This window comes from Pocillopora verrucosa, chromosome 11 (assembly GCF_036669915.1).
Source record: "Pocillopora verrucosa isolate sample1 chromosome 11, ASM3666991v2, whole genome shotgun sequence".
Lineage (NCBI taxonomy): Eukaryota > Metazoa > Cnidaria > Anthozoa > Scleractinia > Pocilloporidae > Pocillopora > Pocillopora verrucosa.
This window is the reverse complement of record NC_089322.1, coordinates 9,039,614-9,057,481: the sequence shown is the minus strand read 5'-3', so window position 1 is coordinate 9,057,481 and position 17,868 is coordinate 9,039,614. Positions and strand designations below refer to the sequence as shown.

Sequence of the window (17,868 nt, the reverse complement as noted above, 5' to 3'; positions counted from 1 at the left end):
TTTCATCCTGTTCGTTGTGGACTTGATCTCTGCTCAGACTGAGTTCTGTTAAGAGTACTACCCAATTTAAGCGTCGGGTTAAGTCAAATGTTTGAAATGCTACTAATTGGATCTTTGTGTCATGCGCAAAGGTTTCTGGAACTGTGGGATGGCAAACATTTCAAGTATATGGCGGAGGGTTGTTTTGACGTCCGTGGTAACGATTTTGACGAGAGGTCAATGATTTTTCGCCGCGGTTTTATCAGAAAAGGATTTTGTCTGAATAACTATGAAATTGGTCATAAAATATACTAATGATCTTCTCTCCTTGCGTTAGCTAAGGTCTATTAATTGTGAAATCGTCATCGATTAGTGCTCTCGAAATATTACAAGAAAACATCACAAAATATTCACGAAGAATTTCAAGAGGCCTCAAATAGGCTGTCGACAACCCTAATACACCTGAAAAGGAAGTTTCGCTCTCGCATCAGTTGAGATGGATCCGCAATCGCGCATCAAAAAAAAAAAAAACCAGGAAAACAAAAAAAAAAACGTGAAAATATTAAAGCTAAACCGTTTAAATCAAAGGGCATACTTGCCCTTTAAAAAAGTCATTACAGGAGAGCTAGCTGGCGAGGTGTTTTAAGGTTTAAAGGAAAAAAAAGCCCTAAAGGGTAAAGCTCGGACGAGGACTGCTGATAAATCGGACGAGGAGGCTATCCAAGAGAGGGGGAAATCCGAGATTCAGTGGAGGATGTTCCTCAAGTGTCGGTATAGAAAGGCGTCCATGGTTCTATTTCAGTAACAAAAAGAGGATTAATTTTTTAGTATCTGCGGAAAGCCTCATACCTTCAACTAGTCGTGGCTGGTCAGGTTCAAACATTGGGATGAACTAAGGAAACAGCTAAGTCTCTAAAAGCTGTTTTTTTAGATCGACATAATTGTTTCGCTATAAGTCATTTTGCTATGAATTTTTTCGCTTTAAATAACTTGGTTAAAGCGAATCTAGTCCTCGTGAGTCGCAACACTGAACATTGATACTATTGGCTTCGGCAAAGGAAAGTGGACATACATTAACCGCAGGAGGAACTTCAAATCTGTTCCCTTGGAGGCTACCCAAACTGTTCGCAATGTAAATATTCTTTTAACTATAGCATTTTAGTAGTCAAGTTCTTAATGTATAAATGCAAAATGCAAGGACGGAACCTCGATTTAACTGGAGTACAAAGCTACCTAAAGGTTCACTGTGTTATTATAAAATTGGCATATGCTTTTTCCTATCAGGAAAAAAATCTTAGAAAAAATTCCGACCGCCGGTCAATTAGAAATTTGAGAACCGTGACTAGCAGTCAACCTCACGCAAAGTGTCAATATCCATGGGTATATTCTGAGTCCAGCGAAAACGGAGCGTTAGACAAGCGATTTATGAATGTCCTCGGGAAACGCTTAGCAGTTCCGATCGTCTACTCGTAGATGTATAAAAGTTTGAACTGTCTAGATTCTCCCGATTTGTCATTTTTTTTTTCCCGACCGTTACATGATTATCTTGGCCGGCTGCCCGTTATTCAGCTATAGACGCTTACGATATGCATACACTTAAAGCTCTCGCACAAAAACCGATTCAAATGTTAGTTTTTTGTTTTGTTTTTTGTTTTTGTCTTTTGTCTTTTGTTTTTTGTTTTTGTTTTTTTTCACAAGTCCACGCAGTGTTTTTGTACGGCTCGTGTCATGCCGATGTCTAGATCTATAAACAGTATTCAGGCCACGATCATGCAGAATTCCGGCTCTATCGGGCTTTAGATCTTCATTCGAGTATTCACCTCCATTCAGCCGAAGAGACAAAACTTACATATCAAGAGTTTAATTTCTCACCTATTTTCAGTCTATAGACAGAAATAAACTAATTGTTTAGTTAGTAATCTGACCAATGACTATAACAGTTCTGACATTCAAAGGTGACAATACAGTCTACGGTGTCATACTTGCTTTCGAACCTTTATTTGTATAAGAAATTCTAAAGAATTAGGAGGCCTTAGTTTAAATGAAGTGTACCATCCACATTTTTTATATCTTCAGCCATGGCGTAAGGAAAAATTTATTTTTGAATATTGAGTATCATTCACTTTTCTATCGCCTTGTCTACATGGCCAAGCAGTAAAGCAAATTACCAAGTTTCTTCGCCTGGATCCAATTGGATCCAACTGATTCTTGTATCTCACGAATGAGGAATACTTAAGGAAACTTTCTTTGACACCAGAAAATCTTGAAACTCATATCCTTTGTCAGACGTAACTGAGTTGCAAGTAAATATAACTCTGAATTCGTCATCTGAAGGCTTCAATTTATTACATCCAAATCTCAATCCGCACTGTAGCTACTAGAATATACATTTTTATTTATTATGAAATAACTGCGAAATGATTTTATATTGTTTTTCTTTCCACTGAACTACTATTGTGATGGTCTGTTTCCATCCAATTCAGGTCGCGTTTTTGCATGAGTATATGAAAGAATTAAGTAATTCCGGTAGCGATTTGTTTCTCGCCAGTATGCTCGTTGTCTTCTATAGATAGTTCTTAATTGATTTTAGTTGGGTAAGTCGTCTCGTTAGTTTTTGGTAGCGTCATGTTGCTTTTGAGTTTTACTGCTGGACCTTGGTTCGCTACAAGTTCGTTTCAATTTCATGAAGCTTTGTCGTTATTCTTGCTGTTGTTGTATTTGAACTTAGATATTTATATTTCAAATCATTTATTTTCAGTCGAATCACATCTGCACATCTTTTCATCTAAATATTCTTCTATCTGGCAAATAGATTAAATGTACATTAATGTTTTCTGAGTGCGATAACTTGGTCTACGTAGTAGGTTTCATGGACGATACTGTCTCGATTTTCGCCCACACACATTAACTCGGTTTTTCTCAGTCTCTTCGAAGCGTAAAAGGGATCGCAGTCAGGCCGGATTCCGGCTCTGTTAGGCTCCAGACAAAGAATTTTCCCATCGCCATTTTTCGATCTATCGACTGACTTTAACTAAATTTGGTTTCTCTGTGGTATAAACTAAATAATTATTTATCTAAGTGTTGATGAAAGAAGTTGATGTTGACCTCTATTACAGTGAAAAAGTATGAACCACTTACCGGTCTGTGCAGAGCAAGTAGTTCATTGACCATACTGTCTCGATTTTCCTTCGCACATATTGGATCGGTTTTTCCTAATTTCTTCGACGCAAAAAGGTATCCTCTTCGTGTTATTGTCACCTTCGAGTAATATTTTAGCAGATAAGCCACAGTTGGCTCAATCGTTGTTTTGGTATGATCTGTGCCCTTTCGCGAGCACTACAGGCGCGATGACCTTTCGTTGAACGAAAATTCCTCCTTCATTTGAAATATGATGAAGCCACTACTTTCGTAGAATCTTATTTCCTGGGAAGCTATCAAAGGGAAACTGCTCTTTATGTTTCTTAGAATTGTTTTTGTATTCATCATGGAAAGAGCTATCGCACACTTCGCGGAAAGAGATGACACTTCAGGATTCTTAGAAAAAAATACTCTATGCTTTCAGAGTTACCTTTACTTCAGTTCATTTTACCAAAAGTTCATAGATCCAAGACAATGCCATTCAAACAATCTTCTTTGAAGCTAATAAATTGCATGCTGGATTTAATACAGGTGCGTGAGGTAAAACGTGAGAAATGATTGTCCCGACGCAATGCAACTCGTTTCCTAGAAATCACCAACCGAAAAGAAAGCAGAAATATATTATTCTGATTTGCGATCTCTCGAGTGCTTTAAGAAAGGTCTGAAGAAAATATGTCAACAAGAAAGTGAAATCTCGAAACAATGCAAAAATAAATTATACACATTCTGCTTATTTCCAGGGAAACTATCAAAGGAAAACTGCGTTCAGTGTATGTTTCTTAGAATTCTTTTTGCAGTCATCAAGCAAAGAGCTATTGCGTACTTCGCAGAAAGACATGACGCGTTAGGATTCTTGGGGGAAAAAAACCTCTAAGCCTTCAAAAGTTACCTTTACCTCAGATGATTTAACCTACAATGGTAAATCTAAGACAGTGGCATCAAAACATTCTTTTCTTAGATAATAAATTGCATGCTGAATTAAATTAAACGGCTTAATTGAAGTGAAAACATGCGACATGATTATCCAGACATGCGATTTTAGGACTCGTTTCCGAGAAATCACCAACCGATAATAAGGGGGAAAATATTACTTCGATTTGCGATCTTTCCAGCGCTTTAAGAAAGGTCTGAAGAAATATGTTTACCACAAAGTGAAACTTTAAAATGCCAGTGGATCAACGAAAGTAATTTAGCCAACTTTGTGAACGAAATACACAACTGGGCGATTTTGGTAGAAGTTTTTTTAGGTAGACATGCGACCTCGATGCGCCGTGGTGACGAACATTATTCATGTAATCTGCTAGAGAAAACTTGATACTCGATGGAAAAAAAAAAGGAAAGGAAGCCATTGAAAACATCGAAATCATCAGAAAGACTGGAGAGAAGTTGTTTCGTTAATTTTTGCCTGCGCTGTGTTGCTCTTTAGTTTTACTGCTGGACCTTGTTACGCTACAAGTTCGCTTCTATTCCATGTAGCTTTATCGTTATTCTTGTTGTTGTTATATTTGAACTTAGATATTTATATTTCAAATTACTTATTTTCAGTCGAATAACATCTACACATCTTTACATCTAAATATTCGTCTATCTGGCACATAGATTAAATGTTCGTTTTTGTAGCGTTAAACGTGTAGTATTTATCAACAACATTGGATCACGAAATTCAAGTGTTGCAACTTGTTTTCTGAGTGTGATAATTTGGTCTGCGTGACAGGGTTCATTGACAATTCCGTCTCGATTTTCCTCCGCACAGATCGGCTTAGTTTTTCTCAATCTCTTAAATGCGGGATCGCAGTCAGGCCGGATTACGGCTCTGTTACGCTCCAGATCTTCTCTCGGGTATTCACTTCCATGCAACCGAGGAGACAAATTTCCACTCTAGAGTTTAATTTCCCACCATTTTTTGGTCTATCGACTGGAATTAACTAACCTTGGTTTCTGTGTAGTATATACTAAATAATTATTTACCCCAGCTTTGGTGAAAGTAGTGGATATTTACCTCCATCACAGTTAAAAATTGTTAACCACTCACCGGTTTGTGCAGAGCAAGTAGTTCATTGACAATACTGTCTCGATTTTCCTCCACATGTATTGGCTGGGTTTTTTTCAATCTTTTCAACGCGAAAAGGGATTCTGTTCGTGTTATTGTCTTCTAGAGTAAGATTTTTGCAGAGAAGCCACAGCTGACTCGTTGTTTTAGCATGATTTATACCCTTTCGAAGTGAGCATTGCACACGCAATGATCTTTTGTTGAACGAAACGTCCTTCTTCAGTTGAAATATTATGAAGCCACTACTTCCGTAGAATCTGATTTCCTAAGAAGCTATTAAAGGGAAACTGCTCTTTATGTTTCTTTGAATTGTTTTAGCAGTCATCATACCAAGAGCTATCGCGCAATTCGCGGAAATAGATGCAGCTTTGTAAGATTCTTCGAAAAAAAAATTACTCCATGCTTTCCAGAGTTATGTTCACTTCAGTTAAGTTTTCCGATGGTTAAAAGGTCCGAGACAGTTCATTAAAACACTCTTCAGTTGTAGTTAATAGATTGCATGCTGGATTAAATAAACGTGATTGAAGTAAAACGTGAGAAATGATGACATGGACAGACATGGAGAATTTTTTCACTCGTTTCTTAGAAATCGCTGGCCAAATAGAAGGGGAGAAATTTTAGTCTTATTCGATCGCGGTCTCTCGAGTGCTTTCTCGTCAGTATGCTCGTTGTTTTCTCTAGATAATTCTCATTATTAGATTATTTCAACGCGGTAAGTCGTTTTGCTAGTTTTTGCTAGCGCCGTGTTGTTCTTGTTTAGGAGTTTTACTGTCGGACCTGGATACGCCACAAATTGTAAGTTCGTTCCTACCTCATGTAGCTTTTTCGCTATTCTTGTACTTGCTATATTTGTACTTAGATATTTATATTTTATGTTATCTACTTTCAGTCAAATCGCATCTACGTGTCTTTATGTCTAAACATTCGACTTTCTGGCGAATAGATTAAATGTGCATTCATGTTATGGCGTTTTTAAAAGTGTAGTATTTATCTACATGCGACAACCTGTGATCACGAAATTCAAGAGTTGCAATTCGTTTCCCGAGTGTGACAATTTTGTCTGCGTGACAGGGTTCATTGACGCAACTCTGTCTCGATTTTCCTTACAGATTGGCTCGGTTTTTCTCAATATCCTCGACGTGAAAATTTGATCCTCTTCGTGTTATTGTCACGTTAGTTTTTGCAGAGAATCCACTGTTAGCTCGTTGTTTTGGTATGATTTGTACCCTTTCGAAGTGAGCATTGCACACGCGATGACCCTTTGTTAAACGAAAATTTCTCCTTGAAATATTATAAAGCCACAACTTTCGTAGAATCTTATTTCCTGGGAACTGTTAAAGGGAAACTGCTCTTTATGTTTCTCTGGATTGTTTTCAGCATGCAAGGAGCTATCGCGCACTTTACGATTCTTGGAAAAAAAATATACTTTTTGCTTTCCAAAGGTACCTTTACTTCAGTTAATTTTACCTACAGCTCGTAGATTCAAGACAGTGTCATTAAAACACTTTTTTTCGAAGCTGATAAATTGCATGCTGGATTAAATAAACGGGATTGAAAACATGAGCTTGAGAAATGATTTTTCAGAGACAATTTTTTACTCGTTTAACCTCCACGCTCTAGGATGAAGAACATTAAAAACATTCTGCTTATTTTTAGGGGAGCTATTAAAGGAAAATTGCGTTATATGTTTCTAGGAATTGTCTTAGCAGTCGTCATACAAAGGGCTATCGCGCGTGCTTTGTGGAAAGACATGACGCTTTATGATTCTTGGGAAAAAACACTCTATGACTTACAAAATTGCCTCTGAATTCAGTTAATTTCACCTACAATGGTAAATCCAAGACATTGGCATCAAAACACTCGTTTTTTTATGTGTAAGTGGCTTTTTAAATTTAAATAAACGGCTGAATTAAAGTAAAAACGTGCAACTAGGTTGTCCGGACATGCAATTTTAAGACTTGTTTCTTAGAAATTACTAAAGGGGGAAATTTTTGCTTCAATTTGCGATCACTCTAGTGTTTCAAGAGATGATTGCCTTGACATGCCACATTAAGACTCGTTTCCTAGAAATCACTGACCGAAAAGACAGAAAAATATAATCTCGAAATGCCAGTAGATCAACGAAAGTTACTTAGCCAACTTTGTGAACGACATATACAACTGAGCGAGTTTGGTAGACATGCAACCTCGATGCTAAGTGGCGACGAACATTATACATAATCTACTAAAGAAAACTTGACCGTCGATGAAAAAAAAATATAAACAAAGCCTCACACCCCAGCTGTGAAACAGCCATTCGATGAAGTTTATTTTGCCCATGACAGTGACAAGGTTCGGTTTTACATTGGATTGCCTGCCTATGACGTGCTACAAACGGTGTGCACGAATGTTTCGACATTTGTCATTAGGAAGTCTCTAACTTTATCCAAGTTTCAAGAATTTATTCTCACGCTGATGAAACTTAAGTTAAACATGCCAATGCAGGATCTTGCCTACCGCTTTGGAATTTCTCTATCAACTGTTTCGAGAATATTTTCGGCTTAGATGGTTGTTCTTTCTGCACGTTTAGCACCTTTAATAAGGTGGCCAGAACGTGAGGATTTGTGGAGAACCATGCCTCAATGTTTCCAGGCTGTTTTTGGCAACAAAACTACAGTAATTATCGACTGTTTTGAGATGTTTATCTCTAAACCTTCAAATCTAATGGCCCGGGCACAAACTTTCTCCATCTATAGGAATCAAAATACGGTCAAAATTTTGGTTGGAATAACTCCACAAGGGAGTATTTTATTCGTCTCTGACGCTTGAGGAGGAAGGACCTCAGATAAGTATTTAACTGAGAGGTGTGGCATTCTAGAACAGCTAGTACCTGGAGATTAGGTGATGGCAGACCGTGGCTTTACTATTCGGGAAAGCCTTATGTACCACAGAGCTGAGCTTGCTATACCAGCATTCATTAAAGGAAAAGACCAGCTAGACCCTGTAGATGTTGAGCGGACCCGTGGAATCGCAAACGTTCAAATACATGTGGAAAGGATCATTGGCTTACTGAGGGGAAAGTACTACATTCTTTCTGGAATTTTACCCATTGATTTCTTACAGTGTTACCCTAATGGTTTCCATGAGGCTCAAATTCCAATGATTGACAGAATTATTATAGTTCGTGCAGCTTTGACAAACCTTTTCAGTGGTATTGTACCTTTGGATTAAAATATCAGGGTATTTAAAGATCATTCTCGTTACTGTTATTATCGAGTGTCGTAAGGTGAACAGTGTGAAAATTTTCCAGGATGATTGACTATCTCACATGAACCTTGGTCAGGAACATTGACTTTACTAATTTATATCACAGAAGATAGCTGCTCCTTTTAAGAGGTTTCTAGCTAAGTAATTTTATTAGTTAAGTAAAATTATTAATCATAAATTTGAACATTAATCAGATAGGAACTGACATTGTAGATATTTTATTTTACGTTTAAACATTTAAGTAGATTTTTCAGCCTTATTTTGGAACTATGCAACTATCTATTCATTTTATCTATTTGCACATGACCCCACAAGCTGCAATGCTTAAATCCTTACCTTGTTTTAAGAGGTTATTATTATTAACATTATTATTATTAGTATTGTTAGAAAACTTTTTATGCTACACAGAGTTAGCCAGGGTCAGTGTCCTAAATATTTCACCTCATATTTTAAAGATGTTAGGTCTACACATGGTTATTAAACTAGATCTGCAATTTGACACCATCATGTAAAAGAAACTCAGGGCTCAGGAATTTCCACTCAAGTGCATGTTGTCTATGGAATAATCTAGGTGGCACATACAGAAAGATAATTTCCCACTCAAATTTCAGAAAAATGCAACAGAATAATTTTATCAAAGAAAACTCTTCACAAGAACATTTTAAGATTAGCAGGACTTTTTGGTTTTTATAATGAATTTTATTAATTTGTTTGAAAGTGTAATAATTAGTAGGATCAGTATGATTTTTGTTTTTGTGTTTTTTTGTTTTAGTTGAGGGCCATTATGTAAACTACTGGGCCACCAGTAATAAGGTATTTCACCCTTGATAAATAAATTATTTGTATTGGTATTATTGTCACTACAAGACACTAATGAGTAGGAGATGACAGAGGTTCCTGATGAAATAACATATTTTTATTAAAGAGAATGACATGGTACTTAACATTTACTTGTATTCTGATATTTTTTTGTTATTTAAGTCTGATAAGACATACTCTGTATGATTGCAAAGGATTTTACTGTACAGTCCATGTCCTAAAAAAGTTAGTATTTTTGTCAAACAACTTTGGCTATGCGATGATCATATCCCAACCATGCCACATGATTTTTTTCGTCTAATCATGACATTTTTCTGCGATAGAAGTTGAAGTGGTAGGGAAAGGAGTCATGACTACTAGTACTCTTCTTAGACAGTGCAGTAAATGTGGACGCATCTGACTAATAATGAATGTTACACTTGCAGGATTTTGTCCATAAACCAAACTTGTCGCAAACGCTATTGAAAACACACCACAGTCAGAACCATTTGCTTGATGTTGCACTGGAACACAATGAATTCCCTGAAAGGCTGGTCCGGTCAAATCAAAAGCTAGTTCCCCCAACTCTTGAGTCACAGGGGGTGAAAGGCTATCATAGACATCAACATAACCAGGAGGATTATTTATGTTACTAAGACATACCCAGTGATTGTTATTAATGTGGACTATTTGAAAAAATGGTCCAGTCATAATACTAAATTGTCGAACTCAGCCAAGAGTAGGCCTCTGAATTCCTTGTATGCCTTTATTGATTCTCCTCAGTATCATGTGCGCCTCGTGTATGATTACACAGTCCAACCATCCACTTGGGGAAGCAATAAGGCCATATTCATGATGTCGTAGTCTTCCTTCTGTCTCATGCTTGTCACGAGGAGGCGTGTTTGTAAAGACGGTTTACAGAATTGTTACTTCTTCAGTGCCAGAACTGACTGTGGGATTAGTAACTGTTTTGTTGGTGTTTGTTGTGACATGTGTGACTGTTGGCCTGGTGTTGGTTGAGATGTGTGTGGTTGTTTGCTTGGTGTGTATTGTGTTATGTGTGACTGTTTGCTTAGAGTGTGATGTGACATGTGTGACTGTTTGATTGGTGTTTGTGGTGACATGTGTGAGGTTTGGCCTCGTGTTTGTTGAAGTTTGTGTGACTGTTTGCTTGGTGTGTTTTGAGACATATGTGAGTTTTGGCTTGGAATTTGCCGAGTGTTGTTTAGAGCCTCTTTTCTTAAATTCTGGTAAAGCTCTACATCTGGGGCAATACCAGGTCTTGGGAAAAGTGTTGATACCCAAACAAGACAAGAGGAATTGCCCTATAGCACAACTCGGATTACAACACTTGACAGTATCCTCGTCAGTTTCCTTTCTACAATAGCACACTGCATTAGCCAGTGGAACCCATCCTCTACAAGACTCTCTCTTCTTGTGTACCATCGAGCAAGTACCTCAGGCAAAACACAAATCCTCCAAAATTTGGTACAACTTTACTCCAGTGGTCTCTGTATGGAAGAAATCTTTGTGATAGTTGCGTAAGTTCATTTGAGAAAACAGCGCAAACAACAAAGTAACAATAGTTCAACTTAGTTGAAAATAGTTGTTGCTGAACCTGGTAATAATATTCATGTGTAATGAGCAGTATGAATTCCCCAGCACTGTTCTTTTTTAATTAGACGAGTGGAGGGCTTTAAAACAAGAGAATTAAAATCACTGTTCTCTAAACAGAGGGAATACTTAATCTCTCCACAACCTTTCCCACAGCAATCACATGAACATAAGAAAATCTGGGGTAGCATGCAACCAAGGATGCTCTTAATTAACAAAGAGACCACATTTGATGACTCAAAAAGTTCTTCTAAAGATTCCTCAAAAGCACAGATTGCAGAGGCTTCATGCTGGCACCCATGAAGCACAGCCTTAGTATTTACTTTGTGCAGTTCAGGGTAACAAATCCGTTGTATCAGTGACTGTGATGACAATGCTTGGTCTGAGTGAGCTGCAGCCTTACTATGTGAGGCACCAATCCTGCCTGCGCTATGCTTAAAAACGTTTGTGCCACTTGACTGTGCATTAGTGTCTTTTTGCACCTGATCAATCTGTTGGTTGGTCATTTGAATGTTGATGCTTTGACAAATTTTTATCAGCTCACTGTAGGGCATTTTTAAGTTCTTCTCAACAAACAAATCCATTACAGTTGGGAGTTTTCGGCTATGTAACAAAGGACATCAAGCTCAGCAATACAGGCTTTGTTTTGCATTTGCTGAGGTCAAGGTAAAAGTTTGCCATTTCCGCTTGCGTCGGCACTGGCACTTCCGGTTTCTGAACGGGGCTTTCAGTAAAGACTTCGACCTTTATTCCCTCCTTGAGGTTCTCTATCGTTTCGTCAAGGTCAGCTTTCATTTCTTTTAGCGGATTTAAAGTTAATATTTCGGACACGAGAGTATTCCACCTTGTTTGCAAAACTGGAAAGTATCCAAGGGGACTTAATTTGCGTACAAGAAAGCCTTCCATTGACCTTTGTCCAAGCCTCAAGGTAAAATAGCACACTAGCTATGCGCGAGCATGATTCGGTGAGGCCTGCCTTGCATCCCAAACAATGAGCGCAGTTTATTGTTCCATCTTTAGCGGTAATTATCCAGACTTGAATCAAGGCATCGTTCAGAGGTAGAGGTAGAGGAACAATGCCATATATGGGACGATAAAACACGTGATACATACAGGTTTATTTAGTTATGTATAAATAAACGAAATCCCATATAAATGTCAATCAAATTGAGAATAATTAACGTATCGTACAGTACGAGGGCACTTTTGGTAATCAAGAGGGCATGATTACTTAATGCTGATTTTGATTGAGCTTGTTTGCTGTTTGCGGCAACGATTTATGGATTACAGTTTAACTACGATTGAAACCATGTAAAGTTTTCAACTGAATTTTTAAAATAAATTGTTCATTGAATCACTTGGTCAGTTACGTTTGTTTTGACATTTTTGGAAGCATTGAAAGAGCCACATCGCGCAGACATCGTGCGCGAATGCAATTCCCTCAAAAATTTTGCCCTTTATGTGATAAATTAGTAATTGCTTAATTTCACAAGAATTTTCGCAATTTTTGTAATTTTTTTCGGACAAATTATTTCTAAATTGCCCTCCAGCCCATGCGACCACAAATCGAGCGGCTAAACTCTGTAGATGTTTAGATCCTGAACTGGGAAAAGTTGCCGGGAAAGTTTGCAATGACGTGACGTTTTATTGATTTTACAATTTTCAGCAAAATTTTGGCATGCAAGTGCCTTTGGCAGAAATCCAAGTGCAAACGGCCTTTAGTAAGCTACAGTATTTTGAAGCGCCCGCTTTAAAAAAATTCGGGAAGATCTGCGATGAAACGAAACAATAGCACACACGATAATTCTTGCGCAATATTATCGACTAATAAAACCAACTAGTGTACGCTTCGTCGCTTATGGACAATAGGCAAAAGGCCAAATTTAGCTAAGCAACGCTTGGATAGATTATTTTTTATGTAAGGTGACTTATGAACAGTCTACGGGAGAACAGAGAACGGAGAACGGAGAACGGAGAACGGAAAACGGAAAACGGAAAACGGAAAACGGAGAACGGAAAATGAAGAACGGAGAATGGAAAACGGAGAACGGAGAAAGGAGAAAGGAGAACGGAGAACGGAGGACTGAGGACGGAGGACGGAGAACGGAGAATGGAGGACGTGGAACGGAAAACGGAGGACGGAGGAAGCAGAATGGAGAACGGAGAATGGAGAACGGAGAACGGAGGACGGAGGACGGAGGACGGAGGACGGAGGACGGAGGACGGAGGACGGAGGACGGAGAACGGAGAACGGAGAACAGAGAACGGAGAAAGGAGAACAGAAAATAGAGAATGGAGAACTGGAAACAGGAACCGCAAACGAGAAAAGGAGAAGAGAAACAGCACACGGGAAACGGGGAGAAAATAACGGGAGTCAGACGGAGAGTCCATTGTTAATCAGCCTAGCTAACAATTCAAAATTGTGGATTACATAACGGAAAAAGGGTATGAACTCCAGTTTCGAGCAAACGCTCTTCGAACTCGGTCGTATCATCTATCAGTATAGACCTCCTTCCCTTGATTACGCGGAGTGTTTCAGTTTGCTTTTACAGCTCACACTGCGAGCCTCTAGTTCGATAATTAAAAAATAAAATGATTCAACGATTAACTGTACACATTTAGCCATTATTTCAGAAAACGTTTTAGCGCTTAACTAGCTCTGTTGTCCGTCTCTGGACAATAGTTGTGTTACTTCTAAGGCGAATCGTTGTTGAGTTGCTAAGCTGTAAATTTCAGCTTTCCCTTTCAGCGGGGGTAGCTTTCACGTTTGACGGTTAAATAAAACGCCTTACTATGGCTATCATAGCTGTTGGATTCGTGTTTTTTGGTGCGATCACTTGCGCTGGATAAATATTATGGAAAATTCTGGAGAGGAGAGGGAAGAACAGCCATAGTCACAAGTCAGTGGATAAAGGAAAGGAAAACAAAATGGACCTGTAAAGCACAAGAAAAACTCTAGATCGGATCTGTCCTCTGTCAAAGAAAACAGAGAAAAAAGTTCACTTGTACACAGAAATATAATTCTCACTAAAAGATCTTTAATCAAATTAAAGAAGCCTTTAACAAAAGTTGCCAAATTTAACTCAAGTAATCCCAAAATACACCCTCTGATATTTGTTTGGCAAGAAGCCCGTCGATAAATGATGATTTATTATTTGAAAAAAATGAAGGATAACAAAACATGAAAGCAAACATTTTACTGAAACCAGGAGTTCGTTACTTCTAAAACTTAACTTTTACAACTGTTGCTAACTCAGATTCTAAAATGAACTGCACTTCTGTGATCATGTTAAAAATTCTACTTCACTGTTGTTGCTGTTGTTGCTGCTTTTTTTTTGTATTTTGTTCAAACTAAACCCATAAGACTAGAAACTCTTCTGTAAATTAAGATAAACAAGATGCTTAGGTCTTTTAAGCTTTAAAGAGGAACAAAAACAGAAAGATAGTAAGCATCAGCGTCTGGAATACGCTTGGCTTGGTTCCAGCGGCTGCATTGTCATCATCCAGCACGCCATAGCACTGATCATTTTTGGTGGCCCCAGGGTCCCGATTGTCCGCGCAGAAAGGATTGTAGACACCATAAGACGTAAAGTCCAACATTTTTTTGGTTTCGGCTGGGTAGTTGCAGGCAGAATCGATCAGGTCCTTTAAACACTTCTTTGTTTCAGCATATCCTCTGATAAATAAATTGTTCAGGAAGATTACTTGAAAAAGTGAAAGCTCTCTAAAGAGTAAAGTGGTGGCATACTGTTAGGCGCGCTGGCTTCTTTAAAGAGCGGAAAATGTCCAGCCCTCGGTTGGTCATTGTAAGTTGTCATTGGAATATACTGAATTCTCACCCTTATCCCACCCACTCAGGAATAGGAAAGAATACAGGTGAACTGTCAGAGAAATCGAAGGAAATTCGGCGGGAGAAGGGAGGAAAGAAATAAGTGTTTACCATGACGGACTCGAATCTTAATTGGATGAAAAGCAATAGAATCCAATGATGACAATGAAGGGATTGGAAGAGAGGAAGAACGGGATTATATTGAAGATAACGTTGTGATGCGACATTTAACTTGTGTAAAAAAGCTGTGTATTTACCCAATTTGAAAGGTATTCTGTCTTTTGCCTGGTTGGTGTGAAGTTGGGCTCAACATTAATCGCATATGTTTCAAGCAAGGATAGCAAACAAAAACTGGCACCGGGTTACATTAACCCCATCCCCCTTCACCCCCCTCTCCCCCCTCCTTCCGCTTTCCCCTTCATCTCATTTCACTTCACTTCCAATCAAAGATATAAATGCATATTCATTCAACTTACGGGCAAAGAGCGGGATCTGATCTGTCCTTGATATATTTTTGTTGAAAGGATCGCATGCAATTTTGTACACCATTGTTATATGATTCGGAGCAAATGGTACTGCCTGGTGGCGTAGTGGGGGATTCCGCATAATAACCTCCGTCACAAAGTTGATCTTTCTTCACGCTGGCTTTAACGATCACTTTGATTTGGCTTTCGTTCAAGAGGTCTTTCATACAAAACTTCATCACGTCAACCATACAATTTTTAAATTTGCTGACCTCCGCGCTGTAGGGATAAGACAAAAACTATGATGGCCAAGAGTCGAGCCGCGAGGGTATGATGTATTTTTTGCGGCACGGAAAAGTGTCTTCAATTCCAAAGAAAAGGAAAGAAAGAAGGAAAGAAAGAAAGAAAGAAAGAGAGAAAGAAAGAAAGAAGGAAAGAAAGAAAGAGAGAAAGAAAGAGAGAAAGAAAGAAAGAAAGAGAAAGAAAGAAAGAAGAAAGAAAGAAGAAAGAAAGAAAGAAAGAAGAAAGAAAGAAAGAAAGAAAGAAAGAGAGAGAAAGAGAGAAAGAAAGAGAGAAAGAAAGAGAGAAAGAAAGAGAGAAAGAAAGAAAGAGAGAAAGAAAGAAAGAAGAAAGAAAGAAAGAAAGAAAGAAAGAGAGAAAGAAAGAAAGAAAGAAAGAAAGAAAGAAAGAAAGAAAGAAAGAAAGAAGAAAGAAAGAAAGAAAGAGAGAGAAAGAGAGAAAGAAAGAGAGAAAGAAAGAGAGAAAGAAAGAAAGAGAGAAAGAAAGAAAGAAAGAAAGAAGAAAGAAAGAAAGAAAGAGAGAAAGAAAGAAAGAAAGAAAGAAAGAGAGAAAGAAAGAAAGAAAGAAAGAAAGAGAGAAAGAAAGAAAGAAAGAAAGAAAGAAAGAAAGAAAGAAGAAAGAAAGAAAGAAAGAAAGAAAGAAAGAGAGAAAGAAAGAAAGAAAGAAAGAAGAAAGAAAGAAAGAAAGAAGAAAGAAAGAAAGAAAGAAAGAGAGAAAGAAAGAAAGAAGAAAGAAAGAAAGAAAGAAAGAAGAAAGAAAGAAAGAAAGAAAGAAGAAAGAAAGAAAGTAAGAAAGAAAGAAAGAAGAAAGAAAGAAAGAAAGAAAGAAGAAAGAAAGAAAGAAAGAAAGAAAGAAAGAACGAAAGAAAGAGAGAAAGAAAGAAAGAAGAAAGAAAGAAAGAAAGAAAGAAGAAAGAAAGAAAGAAGAAGAAAGAAAGAAAGAAGAAAGAAAGAAAGAAAGAAAGAAAGAAAGAAAGAAAGAAAGAAAGAACGAAAGAAAGAGAGAAAGAAAGAAAGAAGAAAGAAAGAAAGAAAGAAAGAAGAAAGAAAGAAAGAAAGAAAGAAAGAAAGAACGAAAGAAAGAGAGAAAGAAAGAAAGAAGAAAGAAAGAAAGAAAGAAAGAAGAAAGAAAGAAAGAAAGAAAGAAAGAACGAAAGAAAGAAAGAAGAAAGAAAGAAAGAAAGAAAGAAAGAACGAAAGAAAGAAAGAAAGAAAGAAAGAAGAAAGAAAGAAAGAAAGAAAGAAGAAAGAAAGAAAGAAGAAAGAAAGAAAGAAAGAAAGAAAGAAAGAAAGAAAGAACGAAAGAAAGAGAGAAAGAAAGAAAGAAGAAAGAAAGAAAGAAAGAAAGAAGAAAGAAAGAAAGAAAGAAAGAAAGAAAGAACGAAAGAAAGAGAGAAAGAAAGAAAGAAGAAAGAAAGAAAGAAAGAAAGAAGAAAGAAAGAAAGAAAGAAAGAAAGAAAGAACGAAAGAAAGAGAGAAAGAAAGAAAGAAGAAAGAAAGAAAGAAAGAAAGAAGAAAGAAAGAAAGAGAGAAAGAAAGAAAGAAAGAAAGAAGAAAGAAAGAAAGAGAGAAAGAAAGAAAGAAGAAAGAAAGAAAGAAAGAAAGAAGAAAGAAAGAAAGAAAGAAAGAAAGAGAGAAAGAAAGAAAGAAAGAAAGAAGAAAGAAAGAGAGAAAGGAAGAAAGAAAGAAAGAAAGAAAGAGAGAAAGAAAGAAGAAAGAAAGAAAGAAAGAAAGAAAGAAAGAAAGAAAGAGAGAAAGAAAGAAGAAAGAAAGAAGAAAGAAAGAAAGAAAGAAAGAAAGAAAGAGAGAAAGAAAGAAAGAAGAAAGAAAGAGAGAAAGAAAGAAGAAAGAAAGAAAGAAGAAAGAAAGAAAGAAAGAAAGAGAGAAAGAAAGAAGAAAGAGAAGGAGAGAGAAAGAAAGAAAGAAAGAAAGAAAGAGAGAAAGAAAGAAAGAAAGAGAGAAAGAAAGAAGAAAGAAAGAAAGAAAGAGAGAGAAAGAGAGAAAGAAAGAGAGAAAGAAAGAGAGAAAGAGAGAAAGAAAGAAAGAGAGAAAGAAAGAAAGAAAGAAAGAGAGAAAGAAAGAGAGAAAGAAAGAGAGAAAGAGAGAAAGAAAGAGAGAAAGAAAGAAAGAGAGAAAGAAAGAAAGAAAGAGAGAAAGAAAGAGAGAAAGAAAGAGAGAAAGAGAGAAAGAAAGAGAGAAAGAAAGAAAGAGAGAAAGAAAGAGAGAAAGAAAGAAAGAAAGAAAGAGAGAAAGAAAGAGAGAAAGAAAAGAAAGAAAGAAAGAAAGAAAGAAAGAGAGAAAGAAAGAGAGAAAGGAAGAATAGAGAAAGAGAGAAAGAAAGAAAAGAAAACAGAGAGGTTAAAAAAAAAGGAGAATATAAAAAAGACAAAATCTCACAAAAAGAAATCAGAATGGCTGAGGATAGAGAAGAGTTAAGCGAACGGATATAAT

At 37.1% G+C, this 17,868-nt stretch overlaps 1 pseudogene; it reads left to right on the top strand.

Moving 5' to 3' along the window:
* The first annotated feature begins 7,273 nt into the window (after positions 1-7,273).
* On the top strand, positions 7,274-13,114 carry LOC136284136 (uncharacterized; annotated as a pseudogene).
* Positions 13,115-17,868: the final 4,754 nt, after the last annotated feature.